The sequence below is a fragment of the Aphelocoma coerulescens genome, chromosome 11, assembly GCF_041296385.1.
Source record: "Aphelocoma coerulescens isolate FSJ_1873_10779 chromosome 11, UR_Acoe_1.0, whole genome shotgun sequence".
Taxonomy (NCBI): Eukaryota; Metazoa; Chordata; class Aves; order Passeriformes; family Corvidae; genus Aphelocoma; species Aphelocoma coerulescens.
The window spans coordinates 17,282,313-17,304,595 of NC_091025.1; positions in this window are offsets into that span (position 1 = coordinate 17,282,313).

Sequence of the window (22,283 nt, forward strand, 5' to 3'; positions counted from 1 at the left end):
TAATCACCCCAGATCCTTTATTTGAGAAAAATGGGCTATGTAGGTTGCTTGCTCACAGATTTGTCGCATTTGATAATAATTTCAAAGAAAAGGAAAAATCGTTGTCAGCACTCAGTGTCCTGGATGGAGACGTGGCAGAATAATCTCTTCCCTATGTCAGGAGCTGAGCTGCTGCAGAATCCATCAGGAATATGGCAATCCTGGCAAATCCTCGCTCCTGGAAGAATTTCAGCTCTGGTTTCCCAGCTCCCAGGAATGACCCACCCTGCAGGTGTCAGCACATCCCGGTGGTGCAGAGGCAGGACCAGCTCCAGGTGAGCTTTCTGATTATCTGCTTCTCACTGTTGGCTTGGGTGTTCATGGAGATTTAGGAAGAACTGAAAGACTTTCCTTAAGAATACCAGCTACTATCAGTAGAGATAGCTGGGGGCTCCCTGTGCTCCTCTGTGCTTTAGCCATGCACGATTATATGTATAATTGGATAAGTAACTTCCCTGGAAATACTGTGAATCTTAGTCTTCTTTCTTTTTTTTTTCCTTTTTCTTTTCCTTTTTTTTTTTTTTTTTTTAAGCTTTACTCAAACCATTACTCCAATACTTTATTTTAGAAGCAGAATGTTGCACACAGGGTGAAAATTATTTGTTGGATTATTTTTCTTTCTCCATGAGAAAAAGACATATTATTTAAAATCCATTTGAGCCAAAAGAATACACAGCTTCTTTTGCTTTTTTTTTCCTTTTCTTTTTTCCTTCTTTTTTTTTTTTTTTCCCCCTTCATTTGCTGTCCTGAAAATAATTGTATAGTTCTATGGGCTCTTGGGCATGGTGAAAATGGAAATAGTCAAATGGCTGCTGTTAAAATTCAAGATGTGATGAGTCCTTGTGTCTATACAGACATTGACTTGGATTTTTTATATGTTCACTATGAACAGAAGAGGCTGGAGTTGATTTTGGTATTGTGTTATGCTGAGATAACCACTAACTTGGGTGGAAACTATATATTAGTGTACGGAATCATATCCATAATACTTCAAGTTATTCTTCTTAAAGAAGGTCTCTGGCAGAATTGATGACTCTTCATCTTGCCCCTATGAGAAGCAACAGTTTAACACAAAACAGGGGGGAAAACAAATGCCTTTTCTCTGAGTTTCTGGCTGCTCCAAGCCCTTGCACAATGAAGGTCGAACGCACCTTCATTCATCCCTTATCTGTTGACATTTTTCAAGGCACACGTTGTGCTCAGTGTTCCTGCCTGGGGCAGCAGATGTCCTTAGCACATCTTCCAGGACAATACCCCGCTCCCTCCTCTGCCCTGGCTCAGAGACCAGCTCGGCTCTGCAGTTTGGGAGAGGCTGAAAGCCAGGGACAAAGGGCCACCTAAGGACAGACACCTTCCCTTGGGTCTGCCTTTCCCTTGACCTGGGCCGCACTTTGCTTTTCTTGTTTCCCAGCTGTGTTGAACACTTGGAATTATTTTTAATTTCGCTGCTTCCAAGAGTGGAAAGCACAAAACATGAAACAAACATGTAAGGTAGAATTCACTTCTCAAAAGGCTTTGGGTGACTGATGTTAGTCTGCAGAGTGCAAGTAACTGATGGTTGTTCACAGTTTAAAAAAGGACAAAAAATAGGTCAAACACGTTTGTTCCACTCTGAGCTCTCAGTAATTTAATATTGATAACTACAGTTTTAAACAAAACCTGGTTTAAAACATAACATTGAAATTAGTAGGATTGTTGAAAATATGTAAAATATTTTCTGAGAAAGATTAATTTTCTTGAAAATATTTCACATAAGCTCAAGTTTTGGTCAACTTGAGTATTTTCTTAGGTGGTCGGACTTTGTTGTGGGTGGAAGGAAGATTCTGTGTATGTGTTTCAGCAGGTCAGCAAGAACTGAAGGAGTCAAATAAATTGATACCAAAAGTCACTTCAATTACTTTAAACAATGTCCCTCGAACTAAGAAAATGGGGCACCCTACTATTTTTAGGAGATAAATTTTCCCTCCAACTCATATGTGTTCTTTCTATTTTCTGACATCCCCTCACTAATATGCACACAGACATTGTGATTGTCCTTCTGCACTTCAGAATACATTACTTAAGCAGCTTATAATAGATGTAAAATCTAGGCAAGATACTGCATTATTCATTCCAGTCTCTTTGAGTTATTGATTATGGCATTTGGAGGTATTTCTTCCCTTGTTTTGTTTTTTTTTCTTCTCCCTCCTAGACTGATACGATAGAAAATAAAAATGAACAGGGAAAAATAAGAGCATAGTCTCGGTTTCGTTTTCATTTCTTTGTTAAATTCAATAGCACATTAATGAGGCTTTTGTTTTCCTTCACAGCATCCCCATTTCCATATCCTGCACATGGCCATCCCTCAGAGAAGCCTGGCTGCACACATCATATCAGCCTTGCCTTGATATGAAGGTGCAGAATTTTCATTCATAGAGGCAGGGTGGTGTTTTTCCTTCTGTAAATGCCAAACTGAATGAAAAATACTCCTTAGAGAATTAGAAAATAATGAATGATTGGCATTTGGTGTACAATTTCTTATTCTAGTGAGATTTTGGCATGCCATTCACGAGGAAATTCGGAGCATTGAATGGCATCCACGTTTACCAGCTGGGCTGTCAGGCATACTGTGTGTCAACACCTTTGCAGGGTATCACTTGAAGCCTAATTCCTCTTGTTTGTGGACATCTGATTTGGTGCTTCTGAATGAAATATTGTGCGTATTTTCTTCCCACTCTCAAACTGTTCATGTCACTAAAGCTACAGCGTGGTCTCTTCACCCACAGAGGGTTGTTTGTGTGTGGGAAGGGGGTTTGGGGAAATCCATGAGAGCACAAGTTCTTAATTCCGTGAGGTTCTCCTGAGCTCTCTCATATGCTGGTACCTTAAGGAAATATGGATCTTATGGCATCTAACTACCAGGAGCTGGTTCAGAGCCCAGCTGGTGGTCAGTCAGAAGTTATCTTCCTCAGGAGCCGATCCTAATAAAGGGCTGCTGTTGTCTAAGCCTTCAGTAATGACCTGTTTGTTGAGATGAAACCTTCAGCAAGTTGGTGGATTACACCACAGCAAGTGGAATAGTTGATATCTGACAGCAGAGAGGGGCTGCCACTGGAAAAGTTATGACTGGGATGAAGAAATGGGCTGAGAAAAACTTCCCTGGGGTTCACCAAAGACAAAAGCACCGTTCTGTGCCTGGGATATAACAAAGGATGTGGCATAGGAGGTGAGGTGTCTGTCAGAGGACAGCTCTGTGTGATACTTTGATAACATAGTCCCAAGTGTGCGTGGGAGAGAGATTTTCCAGTACTTTGTGGACACCAGTGGCCACTGAGAGGTCACTAAGTGTAGTTTGGTGTTTGAAATGCATAGATGGTGGTTAAGGTTTCATCATACCAGTACATTCCAGCACTGTGGTGCTGGGAAGACCCATAAAATCCAGTTCAGCTGTGTTATTTCAGTGTCTGCTGTGCTCCTTGCAACAGGGTGGCTCACAAAGGAACCTGTTTCACCCCTCTATTGTTCCCCTTTCTGCAGGTTCTCTCTGCTCTCTAAGCAATACCTTATTTGTTGCAGTGTAATCCCTCGGCTTGTTGCCCTGCTCACCACAGCTTGGTGAGCAGATTGAATTCTCCATTTGATGGGTTTTTTTTTCTTGTCAGCTGTGTTTCTCAGTCTCTGATCTTTTTTTTTTCCTCACTTCTGGGTTCTCTCAAATTCATTCGTGTCTTTCCAAGTGTGTTTCCCAAAAGTGAACTTAATTTAACTGAGGACTTGTGAGTGCTGAGCTGAGCTCGGAGATTTCTCTCTGTGTCCTGCAGGTCATAGTTTTCCTTATAATCCCAGTATGGAGTTTCCTTTTGTGTGATACCTAAGTGATGATTCATGTCCAGCTTACAAACCAGTGTAGCTCCCAAATCCCTTCTTATGAAACTTCTATCCAAGCACTTCATTGTGTAGTGATTTATCTAGATTTCTGAATAACAGAATGAGTGGTGACCACAGCTGCCTGGAATAGGTTTCATTCTTGGCCACAGACCATCTAAATAAATATCTTTAGAAGGTTGTGGCAGCTGCTTGTTAGAGCAAGCAGCCAAGAACTAGAAAAATTCTGAGATCAAATCCTAATTAAACTACTGACTTGCTGCATGACCTTGGGTGGTTGCACTCTTTGTGCAGCCAGGAGCCCCAGATCAAAACCTCTCCACTGAACTCTCTGAAGAGAGATTTAAAAAGCTGTACAAAACAGAACCCATGTCCATCACCAGCAGTAATGTTCTGTTGGTAGTGAACTCCTAACCTAACCCCTGACACTCAATGCAAAATACAGTTGTGCCTTCCTGTATTCTTCTTGTGCTTGTTTGTATTGCTTTGTATCTGCATTTTGATTAACACAGATATGTCCACAGATAGGAGTACAGACAGCAGGGTTTTGCACATCTGATTACCTGTGTTATCACACAGAGATGTGGACATTTTTTTGGTGCAGCTGGTGTAAGATGCTGCATTTTTGTGAGGAAGTGTGTTGGCTGTAGCGCTGTGTCCAAACTTCAATACAGAAGTTTTACTGCTCAGCACTCCCGTAATAAACACTAAGTTCTTGACTTAAGCCAGGCTGTGTGCAGAAGGCTAATGAGTTTGGGGCAGCTGGGGAAAATTGGAGCTGAAGGGCTACAGTGCTGCCTGCCTGTGAGACTGGAGCTGCAGGAAAACAAGAGCCGGGAAAAATCAAAGCACACGTCTTTGCTTGCAGTTTGCCAAGGACCTTGTCTGGAATGTGTTTTAAATGCTAACCATTCATCCAAACAAGCTGTGCTGTGCCAGTTTGCACAGCACCACTTGACACATTGGGCAGCTGAGCTGATGGGAAATCTCTGTGAAGTTTGCAGGATTCCCAGTCCCAGGGGAGAGCCGAATGCAGGCACAGCTGCCTCTCTGCGGCTCTGTCCAGTTGAAGGCTGCAGGGTGTTCCAGCTGGGGGATGTCTTTAGCTGGGTAGTGCTGAACCTCCCAAGCTTGAAGGAGATGTTTCTGTTGTACATTTGGAGAGATCACAGAGATGCCCCAAATGGGGATGAGTCAAACTTTAAAGGTCAGACCATTCTCAGAGCCAAATCCTGCCATGCCTGCACAGCGTTGCTGCAAGAGTGGCACTTTCCCATAGAGTGAAATGCTGATAACTATGGAAATAATAGATGTGCAGCTCTGAAAGAGCACACATTCAGTTTATTAAATGCCCCAAAAGGGATTATGAGGTGAATGAATAAATTAGATGTTCCAGCTTTACAAGATTTCTCAAATGATATAGAAACACAAAGAAAGGAAGTGAGAGCAGAGAAGATGGGTATGAAGGCAGGCACTATTCCTTTACCAGGTTTGCAGTTGCCTGAGGCGGTTGCTTGGCTGGTTAGTTTTTGGCAGGGTGAGCTGTTTGGTTTTTTACCTTGCGTTGAATGGGACCTAGTGGTCATTGTCATGGTGCTGATAAAAGCTGTGGGGAACCCACGGAGGTGCTGAGGGGACTGGAGCCCCTCCCCTGTGGAGCCAGGCTGGGAGAGCTGGGGCTGCTCAGCCTGGAGAGGAGAAGGTTGTGTGGAGACCTCACAGCACCTTCCAGGGGCTGCAGGGGCTGCAGGGAAACCAGAGAGGGATAATTCCTCAGGAACTGCAGTGACAGGACCCAGGGAATGGCTTCCCAGTGCCAGAGGGCAGGGCTGGATGGGATATTGGGCAGGAATTGTTCCCTGGCAGGGTGGGCAGGCCCTGGCACAGGGTGCCCAGAGCAGCTGGGGCTGCTCCTGGATCCCTGGCAGTGTCCAAGGCCAGGCTGGACATTGGGGCTTGGAGCAGCCTGGGACAGTGGAAGGTGTCCCTGGGCATGGCAGGGGTGGAATGAGATGATCTTTAAGGTCCATGCCAATCCAGCCATTCCATGACCATGTGCTGAAGAAAAGTCTGAAGATGCTGAGCCAATCTTCTGTAGAGGTGTTAACTGGGAGGTGGCTCTTTGAACCACAAGGTTTGTACAGAGTGAAGTCTTGCCTGGTTATATAACATAGTTCATCTATAGCAGTAGAAAAATATTAATTCCCCCCTTTTCAACCTATTTTATCCTTCAAGTAAGGAGTTCTTATAGAACTCTACAGAATCATGTTCTATGGATGATTTCAACATAATTTTTATGACAGCAATTAAAGCTTGACATTAAAACATATTTTTATTGCTTATAACACGAACTTATGCAACTGAGCTAAAGAAAAATGATGTTATTCTTTGAATTGTATGAAATTTATTAAAAATGAAAATTTCACCTGAAAACCTCTCTTCACCATCTCACAGTGTGGGTAGTGGAGTAATAACTATTTGTCACCCAGTTTGAGAATCTAATGCTGAATTTTCCTTGCTATTAAGCTGAAAACACTTCCCTTCAAAATGTTGCTGTCACTGAATTTAATACTCATTTTAATTTATGGCCGTTGCTATCACTTGTAATGTTCTTAGAGAATATTGTTCTATCACTTGAAAAAACACTATTACAAATCTCACAAATAGCTGGTGGCACTATTTATCATTCTTTTCCATATGCACACTGAAAAGTTTTCTCTAAAAGAGTTCCTTTCCCATGGTAGGATTAAGGCCTCAGAAAGCCTCTTGGCAAACCCATAACGTCTAAGGATATATTTAATAGGACTCCAGATAAGAGCATGTGATAATATATCTCTAAGAGCAGGTATCATGCAAAATACTTTAATGACAGATGTGGAGTACAGAGATCCCACAAGAATAATGCTGGGAGTCCAGGTGGGCATGCACAGCTGAGGGATGATCCGTGCTAAACACCCAAACAGAGCCTGCCTGCAAATAATAGAGACTTTCTGGGCAAAACATCAATGAGAGGGAGTGTCCTCCCTCAGTACTTCACACAGAGTAAACAAGAATGGAAAATTATTGAGGGATAAGGCTGTTTCATCAGGAAAGTTGACTTCCCAACAACAAGAGCTGCTAGTGCACACCCTTGTAGTATGCACTCTTTTCATGGAGTGCTCTTGCTGCTCTGTTTGTTTATATCACTCATTACTCATCCACAACAAAAGCATCGACTCCAGAGTCAGCTTATGTAGATCCAAATATCAAAGCTGATTGAAAGATATGAAGTGTCAAGGAAGTTGGAGTTTAGCATTTTATGTATTTGGAACCCCAAGTTCCATGAATACTTTGCAGGCAATTCTAGAATCTCACAGTTCTTCCAAACCCAGCAGTAACTGTGGGTCCTGGCTTTTGGCTCTGGCTTTTGCTTCACTTAGTAATTTTTCAGAATGAAATTCACAGGTTTTCATCCATCTGAAAAGGAATCAGCCTCCTCAAGTCTGTTTTCTGTGCTAGATAGCTGAGATTTAGTAGGTAAAAATATATTAACTGAATGTAGACAAATTGTTTTGCCATATAAAGAACACAAAATGCTTTCCAGTTTATGTACACAGTAGGAAATAATATGTTATTCAAGGCAATTGCCTTCCCCTTGTTTCAAAAACCTGTCAGTGAGGCTGATGTAAACAATATGTAAAGACAACTGAATATTAACCAGAGGCGGGTGTTCTGGAACACCTGCTTAAGGCAGTATGCATAGCAATTGCTCATCATCTCTCAGGATCTGACCCCTTATATGAACTGTAAAACTCCAAAATGCACAATAGACACAGAAAAATAAAAGAGGAAACAGGAGGTCTCATTCAGTGTGGAAAAAGAACAGCACTCTGCTAACAGGGCTGAGAAGAAGAATGTGCTTTCATTCCAGCTGATCTGTTGGAAATCGCAGTATGCCCAATATTTTCCCTGATTCATCTGAACAATGTGAAAGTCTGAACTCCAGCGAGTGCTCATTGCTCATTGTTCTCCCAAACAGCCTCATACCATTCTGTTTCACCCAGCCCAGATCATCGCAGATGGGTTTGAGTGGAGATTTTCAAAACTGTCTATGCTAGCAGCAGCTGATAACTCGGAATAAAACGTGCCAAAATTGCTTTCAGGACCAACCACACCACTCAAACACAAAGGCCAACATTTGAGCCTATTTGCAGCTTGAAAATTCCCCCCTAAAATGCAGCTGCCTCAAGTGCAATTGCTTATATGTAGATTTAGTGCCACTGAGGAGTACCCCTCTTTCTCTACCCCCAAAAGGCTTGAAAGCTGATGACTTGTTTTTCTAATCTTTACCCAGGTATTTTATGTGCATCTGACCAACATTTGGCCCATTAAAGTAAACAGGGCATTGTCATTTGATAGAATCAAGATTACTTGACAATCCTCTTGACAACCATCGAGAGCACCAGTTCCCAAACATCTCTCAGCCTCAGATTGAATAAGAATTGGAAGAATATCAAATGGGTCTATTTAGAGATTAAGTAGAGACTAAAGCCACACTTAGATGCTATTTTCTAGTCTCGGATACATAAATAGGACTTGTGTTCCTTTAATTCACAATTCCAGCTTCAAAGCACCTTTTGAAGTAGGGTTCCTGCTGCCTTGACAGTTTAGTCCTGTGAGATTAAATTGGGAATGGAGCTAAGAAGGAAACTTCTCTTTACACAAGGTCAAGAGTATAGATAGGCATTTTACTTCATCTTCCTGAAATACATGGCTCAGCTCCAAGGGCTCGGGGATGTTTAGGAGATGTGGCAGGCTTTTTTGGGGGGATTTTTATTTGGTTTTCATATTAGTAGACAAACTTTAATGAAAGCCAGGCTTTTTTTTTTTTAATAAACTTATTGCAAGTTTTGTATCAATGCGGTATTAAAGGCTCATTTGTTCCTGAGAAAACAGTTAAGAATGTATTTTATTGGATTTTTTAAACTCAGATGGTTGGTTTGCATATGTTCAGACTATGTGGTCTACTGTCTCTGAGTCTCAGCCTAAGCAGCAGGAGCAGCAGGTCAGGAGGGAAGGTGTGTTTGCACAATTATTGTTGCTTATATTCAGGTATGGCCACTCTGGAACTGCATGGGACAAGCACTGAATATGACTGATGAAGTCAGAATCATTGTCCTCTGAAGCACAGCTAGTAAAAAGCAAGAAAACACCTGAAAGAGCAGCCCTGGATCATGCAATTAGCACAAAATAATATTCCAGAGGTGTTTTGTGTGCTGCTATAGCTGAGGTTAAAAAGGATTTGGCAATAGAATCTGCATTTCCTGTGGGATTTGTGAGTGAGACAACTTGAGTGAGTTGTTCTGGGTAGAAAAGAAGTGTCAAAACCTAGTCTAGAGTGGAGTGCATACTTCCCACTTTAAACCCAGGAAGAATTCGTGTCATGAATGTACAATTGTGTAAATATGAAGGACCAGACCTTCCACTGCTTGCTAAAAGCACAGGTAAGCATTGGAGTGTCTCTTTTCCCTAATGGTTTTGTGTGTGTCACAGCAAAGTTAACTGGAAAGGGGCATTAGGTGAATTCTGAGGGACTGTGTGTGTTTAAAAGCTCTCACTCTGACTGCTTTCACTGCAGTCAAACCCCACCTTGCTCAGTGTTTTTATCTGCAAATGGAGCTGTGCAGGTGTTGAGGCTCCTGTCCTTAAATAAGAGTATTTTACACAACCTCTCCATTGGACTCCTTAAAGTCTTTTTGTATGCTGTGGATCTGATGGGTTCTGAGTATTTCCTACAAGATGTTGAGAGCTTTCAAAGTGGAAGGAAAGTAATACTTTTGGGAAAAGCCTCTGGTCTTTCATGCAGAATCCAGGGCATGTTTCTTGTCTTTCCCCAAATCAGGGTTTTTTGGTGTGCACACCTGTTTAATAATACATCTTACACACCTTAAATACGTATTTGTACAAGAGCTGGAACCACTCCAGGAAGAACCATTACACTCTGGTCATCGACTCTATGGATTTTAAAGCATTTATAAATAGGTTTTTAGCTATCACACTGAAAGTGTTCCCTCTGAGACAGTCCACACATGATATGCATTTATAGGACTCCTCTTTAAATACATTGTTTACCAGGGGGAGACAGGAAATTGCTTCTGCTATGTACAAACATATCATTTACTTGAAAAGGACCATTAAAATATTACTTGTTTCTGCCTGAACAATTTTAGTCCTGCAATTAAACCTCAGTCAAGTCCTCATGTGTTGAAGGGTGTGACATCAACACTATTAGTGTATTTTCTTTGAAGAGAAATGAGTATATATGAAAGATACAGTAAAAAAAAATTAACTACCTGCTTACCAGTTATAAGTTACCCATAATACGGGTTTTCTTAGATCTAAATTTCTAAGAAAGTATGAAAGCAAATTCTTCCAAGACATTAATATGCTCAGTATTTTACAAGCAATATTTAAAATGTTTTGCACATGTTGATGTGACTGCTGGTACACCCACACTGTCACTTTATGAATTGCTGAGCCCAGCCCTACCCAAGCAGGGAATTTTATAATCTTTTGCATACAGTTAAGGCCCTCACTTTTAAAACCACTGAAGACTATTTTTTTAGGAGATAGGGAGTGTTAGCAGTTTAATTCTGTACATTTTCCATGAGTGACTGTTTTTCTGATTATATTCTATATGCAGAGATATTCTATATCAGACATTTTTAACCTTTTTTTTTTTTTTTTAACAGTAATATTGGCTTCTCAAAAACAAAGCTTTGAAAGAAGTTGTTCTGGACTGGAAAAGTATTTTCCAGATTTGAATTTCTGTCTGAAAATCAGAGCAGCTCTTTCACATTCCAGACCACTGCTGTGATAAACAGACTCCAAGTTGACACTTTTCATGAGCTTCCCCCCTTTTATTTCCTTCCCTTTTTAATGGTTTCCTGCTCTTGGTTTCCTAAAATTGCTGTTTCAGGGGAGGATTTTGAAATCTCAGTGCTCTGTGGGACACTAAAATATGTTTTCCTTTCAAATCTCTTTCTAGTAATATTTCCTGAGTTGAATCACCCTCGGAGATGGCTCAGATGTGAAACAGCTCAGTTGAACTGAGGATGTGGCTCTTGTCTTCTCTGGGATTTTTAAAATGCCCACCATGGCTGGTGAGAGGTGAGTGCCCTGGGATGCCCAAGAGTGTTTTTTGACGTGGGGATTTATCCCTAGTAAAGCCTACCAGATTGCTTTCAGGCAATTTGTACTGATTGGCTCTGAATTGTCTTTCTGCATACAGCATCTTGATGCCTTTTCCTGGTCTTAAAATCAAGAGTCACACACGGTTAGAAGGGGAAAAGGGATTTTACCTTGGTATTTATTTTAAGGATCCTTAGGTGTACACGTCCAGGTCATGTGCATCCAGATGCACCCCACTGAGTCTATCTATGTCTCTCTGTTTCTCTCTCTTTTTCTCTCCAGCATTGGGTATAACATTATAGGTTTTACTAATTAGCAGATCTATCAAAGATTCCCCAATGAGAGGCTTGAATGAGCCCCCCTCCCCAAGGAACCTTCCCCTGGATGGTTCTATCTTGGTTTACAGAATGTGTTCTGGAGAGGACCTTGGGCTCTGGGGCACACTGATCTTTAGCTATGAAGCTTCTAAAATGTTTTGTCTCTTAGCTTGACAAACAAGTCCAAGAATGTAGGCAAAAAGCACTGAGAATACAGAAGTTGTAAAAAGGTATAACAGGGGTATAAAAGAAAAGGCAAAAATCTTTATGGCATCAATCTCTTCTTGAGTTTGTGTCCATGTAGTTTTTTGCTTCCCTATAGTTCTGCACTCTTGGTGCAGTCTAGAAGTGTCCAATCTGAGCATTACAGTGTCTCGCCCACTCCTGAATTTTCCTTCTCCTTTACCTGGTGGCACCACTGCACCACAGTCACTGAATTGGACAATTTGTTCACTAAAAAAAAAAAGATTTTTAGTTATTTCAGCAGGTACCCATGATAGTTTTTTCTAGATTTTTTTTCTTCTTTTTTTTTTAATGAACCACAGTCTACTGTACTCTTAATTGACCTTTTAACCTATTTCCAGTTTTCTCCAACCTTCTCCCTCATCCTCCTCTGCCAAGTCTTTGTTCCTTTCCCACCTGCTCCATTTATCTGCCTTTCCCATCCACACCTCTGTCTCTCTTTTCCATGTCAGCCTTTGCTGTCTGTCTGTCTGTCCTGGAACCCACCCTCCTTCTCCCTTGCACTTGGACACTGTCCAGCAATTCCTAGAAAGAGAAGTCTCTCTCTAGCTGCTATCTAGGGAAAGAAATACATCTAATTTGAAAATTCTGGTGGACAGTTTGTTTTGACAGCAGCAATTATGTGTAGTATTAATGTATAACAATTTGCTATTGCTGAAATTGGGAATGAAAGTGGTGCACAGTAGTTCAGATGTGACTGCTATGTGAGAGTACTGCCCTCACATAAATGGTTTTTAAATATTAAACAGTTTTTAGATATTCCAGGAAAAGGGGGGATCTTGGGATTTTATTTTATGGCAACCATGATTGATAGATTATCTGCAGATTCTGGTTTATTGCTGGACTAGTTGGGATTAGAAAACCTTGAGAAAAAAGCATTGATTCTCTCACTTGTCTGAGTTGAGTGTGTTTCAGTAGGGGGTTGTAGTGTGTGGACAGTGATTGTACAGAACCCTCTTGCTGCTAAGGAAAATAACCCTTCCAGAGATAATAGTGTCACCAACACATTGGGGTGTTTGAAAGCACATGAAGAGATATTATCTTAAGATAAATTCCATCGAGCTGAGACAGATTTTAGTATATTCATTAACTTTAACCTTCGCCCAAATCTCCTTCCTTTGCAATTTAAATTTTGGGTCTCATGCTCAGAAAAATTCATATTTTGTGAGTGCCAGAAGTAGCACTGCCAGTATGAAAGAGTGTTTTGTACTTTAATAAAGAATTGTTTTACAGTACAAATATTACATGCAGTGTGAGTGCACCATCAAGAAACCTTTAGATGTATTCCTATTAATATGGCTTTTTTTCACCTAACAATCTATCCAAAAGAGAAAATCCTATCAGCATCAGTAAATCCTTCTTTAAGGTTTCATTGATCTTAGCCTTTGAACAAGATTATAGAAACAGTCCTACACAGAGATAATGTCTGGAGAATTTTGGCTAATCTCAGCCCTCATTTGAGATTAGATCTAGTCATATTCACACACATCTCTCTCCTTGTAGATAACAGATGCCTACCAGTGTTTACCCTTAATTAAGATGCAATAACTGCTTTTGTTTCTTTTTGTCCTAACAAGAATAAGGCCAAATATCTTCAGAGACCTTTGATGATAAACGCCTTGTACTCAATGTACAGCATTCCAGGCTCAGGGTCGATTTTTCCTGATGAGGATTCCTTTCTAACAGTGCAAACCTGTGCAGGGAATCACATTGTCTGCCTGCATCCTAATGCCTCACACTGCACTTGGGTATTCAGCTCCCTCCTTTATTCTTAACTTCCATTCTGCAGAAACTTGTATATAGAAAGATTATTCAAATAGCTTTTTGTCGGTGAGTGAATTATTTTTGGGGAAGGACAACACATAAGAAAAATGTTGAAATTACCATAAAAGTTGAAGAAAGGATTTCATTTTCACTGTATCAGTTTTCAGACGTCAGGCTGTAAATAGAGTCTTACAAAGACTTAAGTTAGCAATACAAAGAAACCAGAATTTAGACTCCACTCTTAAAATAATACTGTGGGTAATATTCTATACCTCAAATCTGTCATTTGGTAGCATAATTCCTCATGGATTTTCAAGTTCAGCAAATCACCAGTTTTCAGGGTGCCTTTTTTTAACACACATGCCCATTTGTCAGAATGTCTGAGTCTTCCTTCTAAATAAAGTCATGGGCAATATTATTATGGGGGATCTTTTATTATAGCTACATCACGTTATCCAGTGCACTGCTTTCCATAAGGGAAAACAGAAGCCTCCAAGGGTGTAACATTTGTTTGCAGCTGGATCTTTTTCTCTGTGAGAACATTTTGCTTTGCACTATTAGTTAATAGCAAGGGAAAATGGAGAGTGAAATTACTGCTGCATAAACAAATCTGTTATACAAATGCCTTCGATATTCTAGAGACTGTATGATCTATTTATTTTTGTTTTAGCAGGGTCACTTTTGAATAACACATCGGTTGAGCTTACAGAGTTTATCAGCTGTAAAATGGCAGAATTATTTAGGACTCCATTCTTAAGCACATTAAAGTTGATGATTAAAATCCTCTTGGCTGAAGCATTTGTACAGTAAGTCCCACACTGTCAGAGATTTTTGTTGTGTAGCTAAAAAGCTACATTTTTTTTTCAGCAGCAGATAAAATGGTGTCTTCCAGTAACAATTTCTATGAGGAGACTGACAAAATATCTTCTTGAAAATGGTCTCAAGTGTGTTTCCTAACCTCCAGCAGGGCTGGAGAGTGTTATGCTCATCCTTCTTACATGGATAACCTGATCTAAATACCATGGTGGAACTGAAAGCTGCAGCAGCTGCTCTCCTTCCATAAGGGTTACAAGTAAGTATTGTTCTGATGAACAGCTAAAGTCATGTCTTTACATATTTCTGCTTAAATTACACAAACTCCAGGATAGTGGTGGTTGTTATTGTTGTTATTATTTTGTATAATTACTTTTTGTCTCTAAAGTCATTAATGCCCTATTTTAAAGCACCTGTTCTGACTAATGGTGTGTGACGTTGGAAGACAAAGACAGGATGGGCTTTACTCTGCCCACGTTAAACAATTCATACACTGAAAATAGCACAGAGCCCAATAAACATTCATATTGTGCTATCCTTAAAGCTGAAACCACTGAGGGTTTCTCACCTTTGCTTGGTACCTCAGCTACTCTCTTCCCTTTTATTCCTGTTTAGTGAAGCACATCAATGTATTTAATTTTTTGCATCTGCTTCAGACTCAGTGCCCAAGGATATCATTATAATTAATCCTGTACTATATTCCTGCTTTGCATAAACATGGCTGTGCATCAGTGGCTTTTCTTTTTCTTTAATTTGATATTATGATTGATATTGTCTCCAGGAAAGTTATCTGTTCTTTTCTCACAAAAGATTGCTCATCTTCAGACTTGGGCTGAGATAGTGGGCCTTCCTCCATTCCTGTGATAATTAACAATAAACTTCCCAGTGACTTCACACAGGATCCTACCTCCATATCCATGTTTTCACATCCCTATCCATTTATTTGAGATATTTGAGCAGGTTAATCACATTATCCTTTGGTGGGAATGGCTAAACTCCATTCATTTGAACATGGTTCATATGAGAAATATAAAGATACTAATATGAAATAATCTGCCGTGTTTAACAGATCTTAAATTTTATAGTCAACGCACTGCTTACTTAGCCATGAAGTATCCATTGTGAATTCTCCTAAGCAAGCTTGTTCTCCTCACTGAATTGTGGGGCAAATTTGCCATGTTAGGCCAAAGGAGTTATTGGCTTTACGAGGTCTGAACTGAGGGACCCGTCTGGTTCCACACTGACTCTGCCATGCCTGGGCTGTAGGAGCTTGCACAAGTCATGGAATCAGCACTAAAACTCACAACTGCAGTCAGAACCTGAATAAATGCTGCTGTGGAACATCCCAGTGCCCAGCTGCCAGAGCTAGCCCAGCTCCCAGGCTGTTGCCTCTATCCCAGAACCAATTAATTCCATTCAGCAGCCAGTGCTTAACCCTGAATGTGTTGGCACAAACATGATTAGTACCTGGCTTTTGGTTTGTGCTGGAGATTTCTAAAGAGATCCTTTCAAACATATTTTTCAAAATCTGCAACATATCTCTAAGGCACTGATGAAGTTTTCCTGCTCTGAAAGACGCATTGTGTACTGCCAAAGTTTTGATAAAGGTGTGACTCTGTATTTGTGCTGGAAAGCTGTTTTCCACCTGCACTGACTGCTGCTTTTGGGGCCCAGTGGATTCCATATACACTGCATAACCTCCAGCTCCTAGGGCTGGCTCTGCTTCTCAGACTGCTGGCAGAACTGCTCCTGTAAAAGGCAGCCAGAAGCACTGGGCTTGCTTCACATGCATCCATCAGTGTTGTAAGATATGCACCATTTCTTTCTGAAAGTGAAGGGAATTAGAGACTGAAATACTTTATAGTTAGAATTCACTTCTTTTCACTTCTTTTCCGGCATCTCTGGACAAAGACATGAATCCTTAGGGCTTCAATAAATTCAGAGATAGTATTAAGGTTTTCAAAATGTTACCAGTCCCTATTTCCAAGGAAATGTCTGAATACAGAGGTGCCCTGTGCAGAGTGCAGATGTAGCATGGGCTTTATAATTTGTCTTGTAGCGTGTAAAATATATTAAAAAAACCTGGAAACAGGACTGGTTAGAAAATAACGTTGCAATGGTGAAGGAAGTTAGTAGTCTTGGTCTTTCTGCAGTACCAAATGGAAAAGTCAAGTTTAGATTCATAAACCTTCTAGTTAAATAATTAAGAAGTATCAAATGCTGGGCTGGCTGAGATATTCCATTTTTCTGTCCTGATATTTCTATGTAGACCCACTTGTGCGTGCACTTGGCTGTACAACTACCAAAACACTCAGGCTGCTCAAGGCTGGCACACAGCCCCTTCTCCCCAGTGGTTTCCATCTGACACTCTGCTCTCTCTACACTTGTGAGCTGGTGTATTCCTGCCAGACACCACACAAAGGGGAGGAAGATCAGGACACAAGCGTCAGCCTTGCTGTTTCCAGCAATCCAGCCCAGATCCTCAAATAACCATCTGGAGTGGCTCTTCAGGGAAAGGTAACCAGGGCCCATCAGTGCTCATTGTGTTTGGAAAAGTTCAGAGGCTCGAGTAGTATAATGTAGATGTCTGCTCCTCCACTCTAAACACTTTACGTTTTTAGCTCAAACTTAATTTATTGTTGACAGCGACAGTCTCTGTTTATTTCCCTGTGTAATCTTTGTCTGATTTCAAGTGTACCTGTAAATACTCCTGCCGTTTCAGCAAACAAGTTATTAGCTCTTTCAAAGGAAAAAACATGAGAGCTCTTTGAAAGGTTAAGTCTTCTGAAAGTGCCTCTTGAAGGCAGAGGCCACTTTTCCTTTCCTTTGAAGACAATCAAAGTATGGAGAGTAGCTGGTCATGGACAAAATGATCAGGGTGGCATAACTAAAGCTTATTGAATTTGTGCTGAGGATCCCAAAAATGGCAGTTTCATTTGTTCCACACAGTTTTATCCTCTAATTCCTAATAACAACGCTGTCTTATTGTGCACAATGAAAAGACTAATTTGACTAAATCCATTCATAAATGACAAAATCAATAGTTCTCCTTCTGAAAGTCACTCAGCATATAGAATATGAGAATTTATGGTTAGTTTACTGCTGTCATGGATGGGTCTCTCTCTCTGGTAGGAACTGATAAAGCAGCTTTTGAAGTCAGACTGTCTCAATAAAGTACTTAAATCCATCTTAATGTACCCCGGGGAAGTGAGTCTGAATTAACCTCGTACCTTACTTTTGCGACAATAATAAGGTGAAAGGGAGTATACAGCAGAAACTGATTATAATAAGTGATACAAAAGAAGACAGCACCAATGAGGCAGAAGTAGAATGGGAACTGGGATTAAGGGATCTCTCACCCAGCCATGTGCAAAAATGTTGAAAATTAATGTTGTATTGTTTAGCTAACAGCTGTCAAGTCATTCAAGTCATTGTAATGTGCTGTGTGCTTGCTTTCCTCCCCAGCTCACCAAGAGCATGTTAGAAATCACATTCCCTTTCTTCTGCAGAATGACAAAGTTAATCCTGCCTTGCATTGCTTTTAAGACAAACTCATAGCAAAGGCTGTCTCTTAAATTTGTCAGTTAGGATATTAACGGAGCATGAAATTTTGTTAAACTGGCATTTGACTAACAGGGTTAAAAACCACTTAGAGCCACGTTCTCTGTAGTTGTTGTGTTTGTGTGGAGATGCAAAGGATGCAGATACACCCTCAAACATTTGTGGGGCTGCTGCAACCAGACTGAACAACGTGTTCCTGACATGGGCTAAGTGTGAGATGCACTCCTTGGAGAACACCCAAAGGAGACCAAGGAGGAATCCAAGGTTCTTTCTATTTTGTTAAAATAGTGTTTTCCTTAAAATAATGATACAATAACACTGGGAAAAAAAACCAAAACTCTTTATTAAACCAAATTGAACGCCAGTACTGTGAGACATTCTTAAAATCTACTCCCAGGCAATGCTCATCTCACTCTATTCTGACATCTGTTATTATTTCTCCAGTTATCCTGGCTCATTGCTCTCTTTTTATACACAAGACATTGCATTAATAAGTCAGAATGTTAGAAATCACATTCCCTTTCTTCTGCAGAATGCCAAAGGGACTCTAAAAGATTTAGCAAATTTATTTGCTAAACCATGATTTTAAAAACCAATATTAAAATTAATGTGGTTTGTGATATTTCTAAAAGTTTTTGCATGGTTGAAATCAGAAATCAACATAAGTTGGTTGGCACATTTTTATCTCAAATTTTGTCCTCGATAAGCAGGAGTTGCTCATATTGTGGATGAGGGTAGATGTTTGGTGTGGTGTTTGCTTACCACCAGGGAGAAGCTTGTCTCATTCTTACATGTTCCTTTTGCTCTGCTCCTCCTGTTTGTGAGACAGGGCAGCTGATCCAAGTAACCAGCTGAACAACAGGCACTTTTTAAGGACACAGAACAAAGCTTTGTGTGCATTCCTTTGATGTTTATGGTCTCTTAGATATTGTTAAGGCCTTTTTACCTTTTCAGATGTCAGTAGATTCTTATGGAAAAGTAAATTGAAAATATTCTTTCAACTGTTCTGTTGTTCTGGTGCTGATTAGCCAGGAAAAGCCCTGTGTTGGAAGCACTCTGGGGAAGGGGTTTCATCCTTTTCCAACAACATCTTTGCAGAAAAATAAAAATACATCCACTGTTAGCTTGTGGTAGCTTTAATGTAAATGGAAAAAGCAAAATAACTTAATTCATATCAAGGTAATCCTAATTTTTGACATGTAAGTGGTTTATGCCTGAAGTAAGAAGCACATGAATCTTGCAACATGAGGATGCTCTCGCTTGTAACAGTCTCGACTATTGTTGGCAAGTTTAGTTCTGAATCACTTCAAACAAGTGCTCTGTTGTCCCAGAGAAAGTTGCATTCTGTGCAGCAAGAGATTCCTGATGAAAGACTGCCCTGCACTGGCACTTGGCATTAGGAACCTGCTTCCCCCCGAATCTGAGTGCCTCTGCTGAAGAAATGCTGCAAATATATTACTTGTTTGAAGCCCTCATGACTCAAGGCTCCCAGCAATTAGGGGAAACTCAAAATTGGGTAGTGACCAAGCTTTTAAACAATAATCAAAATCTTCAGAAATAATTTTCTTGGTAATTTGACATTACTCCACATAAAAATATGATGCAAGACCGTGCTTTCTTTGTAAAACAAATGGAATATTTTGTTCCTGAAGTGAACCAAATGGCACCCCTTTGCAACCTTGAGCAGCCTTTGAATCATAAAACTTCCTGAGCTGGAAAGAACCCACAAGGGTCAGCCAGTCCAGCCCCTGTCCCTGCCCAGACACCCCACCAGTCCCAGCCTGGGCATCCCTGGCAGCGCTGTCCAAACACTCCTGGAGCTCTGGCAGCCTCGGGCCGTGCCCATTCCCTGGGGAGCCTGGGCAGTGCCCAGCACCCTCTGGGGGAAGCAGAACCTCTCCCTTCTCTGCAGCCTGGCCCAGCTGACTGCTGCCATCACACACACTGCATCAGGGTGGAGCTCAGCCCCAGACTTTGCTCTGGGGTGACCTGAGGATGTTTCCATGGTGATTTGCATTTGCTGTTTACCCCAAAGTTTGGCTTGGGTAGGACTGGCAATACTTGAGTGCTCTGGCATTAACCTCTTCCAAATGGAAATCCTTGCACCTTGTAATTTCTTAATATTGTCACCACTACCACTCAGCTCTGCATTGTTATTTCCAGTCCTCTCTGCCCAGTACAATATCCCTCTAAAAATGTCTTTTTATGATTCAATCTACAAATGAGCACAACTTTGTTACATATCACTTAGTTACTTCCTCCCTGTACTCATTATATCACCCCTTGTGGGTAGCATTGCAAAATACCCAAGATATTTGAAACAAGACACTTGGGAACATAAAAAGTCGGTGGGAAAAAAGAAAGGAAAATGAAGTGAAATAAAATGTTTTCATATCCAAGTATGATTAGCTTTTTATTGGAATTTTCCATTAAGGAAAATTATCTCTAAAACCCTCTGTTTATCATAATTTATCAGTTTGGTGAGAAAACTCCCAACAGGAAGGGTTAGTGTTGTGGGAATATTGCCTCAGAGCAGGAGCAGGAACCGTTCCATCACTTCATGCTGGGAGCTCTGTGCTGAGCCCCTGCAGTCCCACTCTTGGAGCCTTGCCACGAGCAGGAGCCTTGCCATGAGCAGGAACCTTGCTTTTCTTGGAGTCTTGTTATGGCACAGTGCACTGACAGCAAACCACTTCTCAATCCTGAGCAAAGAACACAGTACTGTTCAGTTATTCCTTTGCTTGCTTTCTTTTCTAAATTAAGAAAGTTCCTAATCCTACTCCACAAAGCAACACAGCTGGGACAGTATCTGGATCTGGACAGGCTGGATCCATGGGCTGAGGACAGTGGTGTGAGAGACAACAGGGACAAGCGCCAGGTCCTGCCCTGGGGTCACACCAGCCCCATGAATGCTCCGGGATGGGGCAGAGGGGCTGGAAAGCTGCTGGTGGGAAAGGCCTGGGGGTGCTGGGACAGGGGCTGGATACGAGCCCAGGGGTGCCCAGGTGGGCAAGAGGCCAATGGCACCTGAGCTGTCCCAGCCCTGGGGTGGCAGCAGGACCAGGGCAGTGCCCGTCCCCTGTGCTGGCACTGCTGAGGGACCTCGAGGGCCGTGTCCAGTTCTGGGCCCTCATGGCCAGAGAGACCCTGAGGGGCTGGAGCGTGTCCAGGGCAGGGAACGGAGCTGGGAAGGGGCTGGAGCCCCAGGAGAGGCTGAGGGAGCTGGGAAAGGGGCTCAGGCTGGAGCAAAGGAGGCTCAGGGGGGACCTTGTGGCTCTGCACAAGTCCCTGACAGGAGGGGGCAGCCGGGGGGGTCGGGCTCTGCTGCCAGGGAACAGGGACAGGAGGAGAGGGAACGGCCTCAGGCTGGGCCAGGGGAGGCTCAGGGTGGATATAAGAGAAAATTTCTTCATGGACAGGGTGGTCAAATATTAGAACAGGCTGCCCAGGGAGGTGGCCGAGTCCCCATCCCTGGAGGACTTCAAAAATCAAGTGGATGTGGCACTCTGTGGTACGGTTTAGTGGACGTGGTGGCATCCAGTTGAAGGGTGAAGTGGATGACCTTGGACATCTTTTCCAACTTTAATGAACAAGCAACCATTGCTGAGCCATAAATACTCACCTTCACTCGTCCTGGCCACACTCTTCATGTCAGCTGCCAGCTGGTCAGAAGCTGATCCACTGCAGTCCAGCTTTGATCCACTAAAATATTCTTTCTTCAGCTAAATTCTCTTTAATCTAGAACAGCTTACATTAGGCTGTTTCTGTTAGTTTATAAACCAAAACCAACCTTGGCACATCTTCTCCACTCCTTCCACAGACCTTTTTTCCTTGATTCTGACCTTCTAAAAAGGTATTTTACTAATGATTACGAGGGAAAGAGCAACTGTAAGGAAATTGATACAGTACATAAAGTGCAGATTCTGTAAGCAAATATTATTTTTCTCTGACAAGAGATTTTCTCATCAATCTGTATTTTGTTCTTTTTTTTGGCTGAGCAGAGGTCACTCACTTCAGTCATATTGCTGACTGTGATTTTTTTGGGATTGCCATCTTTACATAGCAATAATCTGTGCAACATCATTTTCTGTGGGGAATTTTCACCTTTATCAGACACAGTTCTCTTTCTTTTCTCCCAAATAATATGCTCACAGCTATATTTTGGTGCAAGTATAGATGTTTGATGTGAAGTCAATAGATGAAAAGCCAGATGCTGAAATCTGCACACTCTGTTCATTTTTTCAGGAGCAAAAGTACAAGTCTTCATTTTGTGGATACTAGTCTTCATTTTTTCTTGTAGTTAGGATTTGTGACCCTTTCATGTTTTTGGATTTTGGATTTTTTTTCCCCAAATACTTTAGTGGAAGCCTTCAGCTGGCAGTTTCTGTGCATAGATTTGTCAGCAGACCAGGAGAAAGCCAGGCTAATGATGGGCCTGGAAGGTGAGCACAAAAAGCCTAAAAGGCTGGTCCAGCCAGCGCCTGGGAAATGAATGTCAGTGATAATAGGATA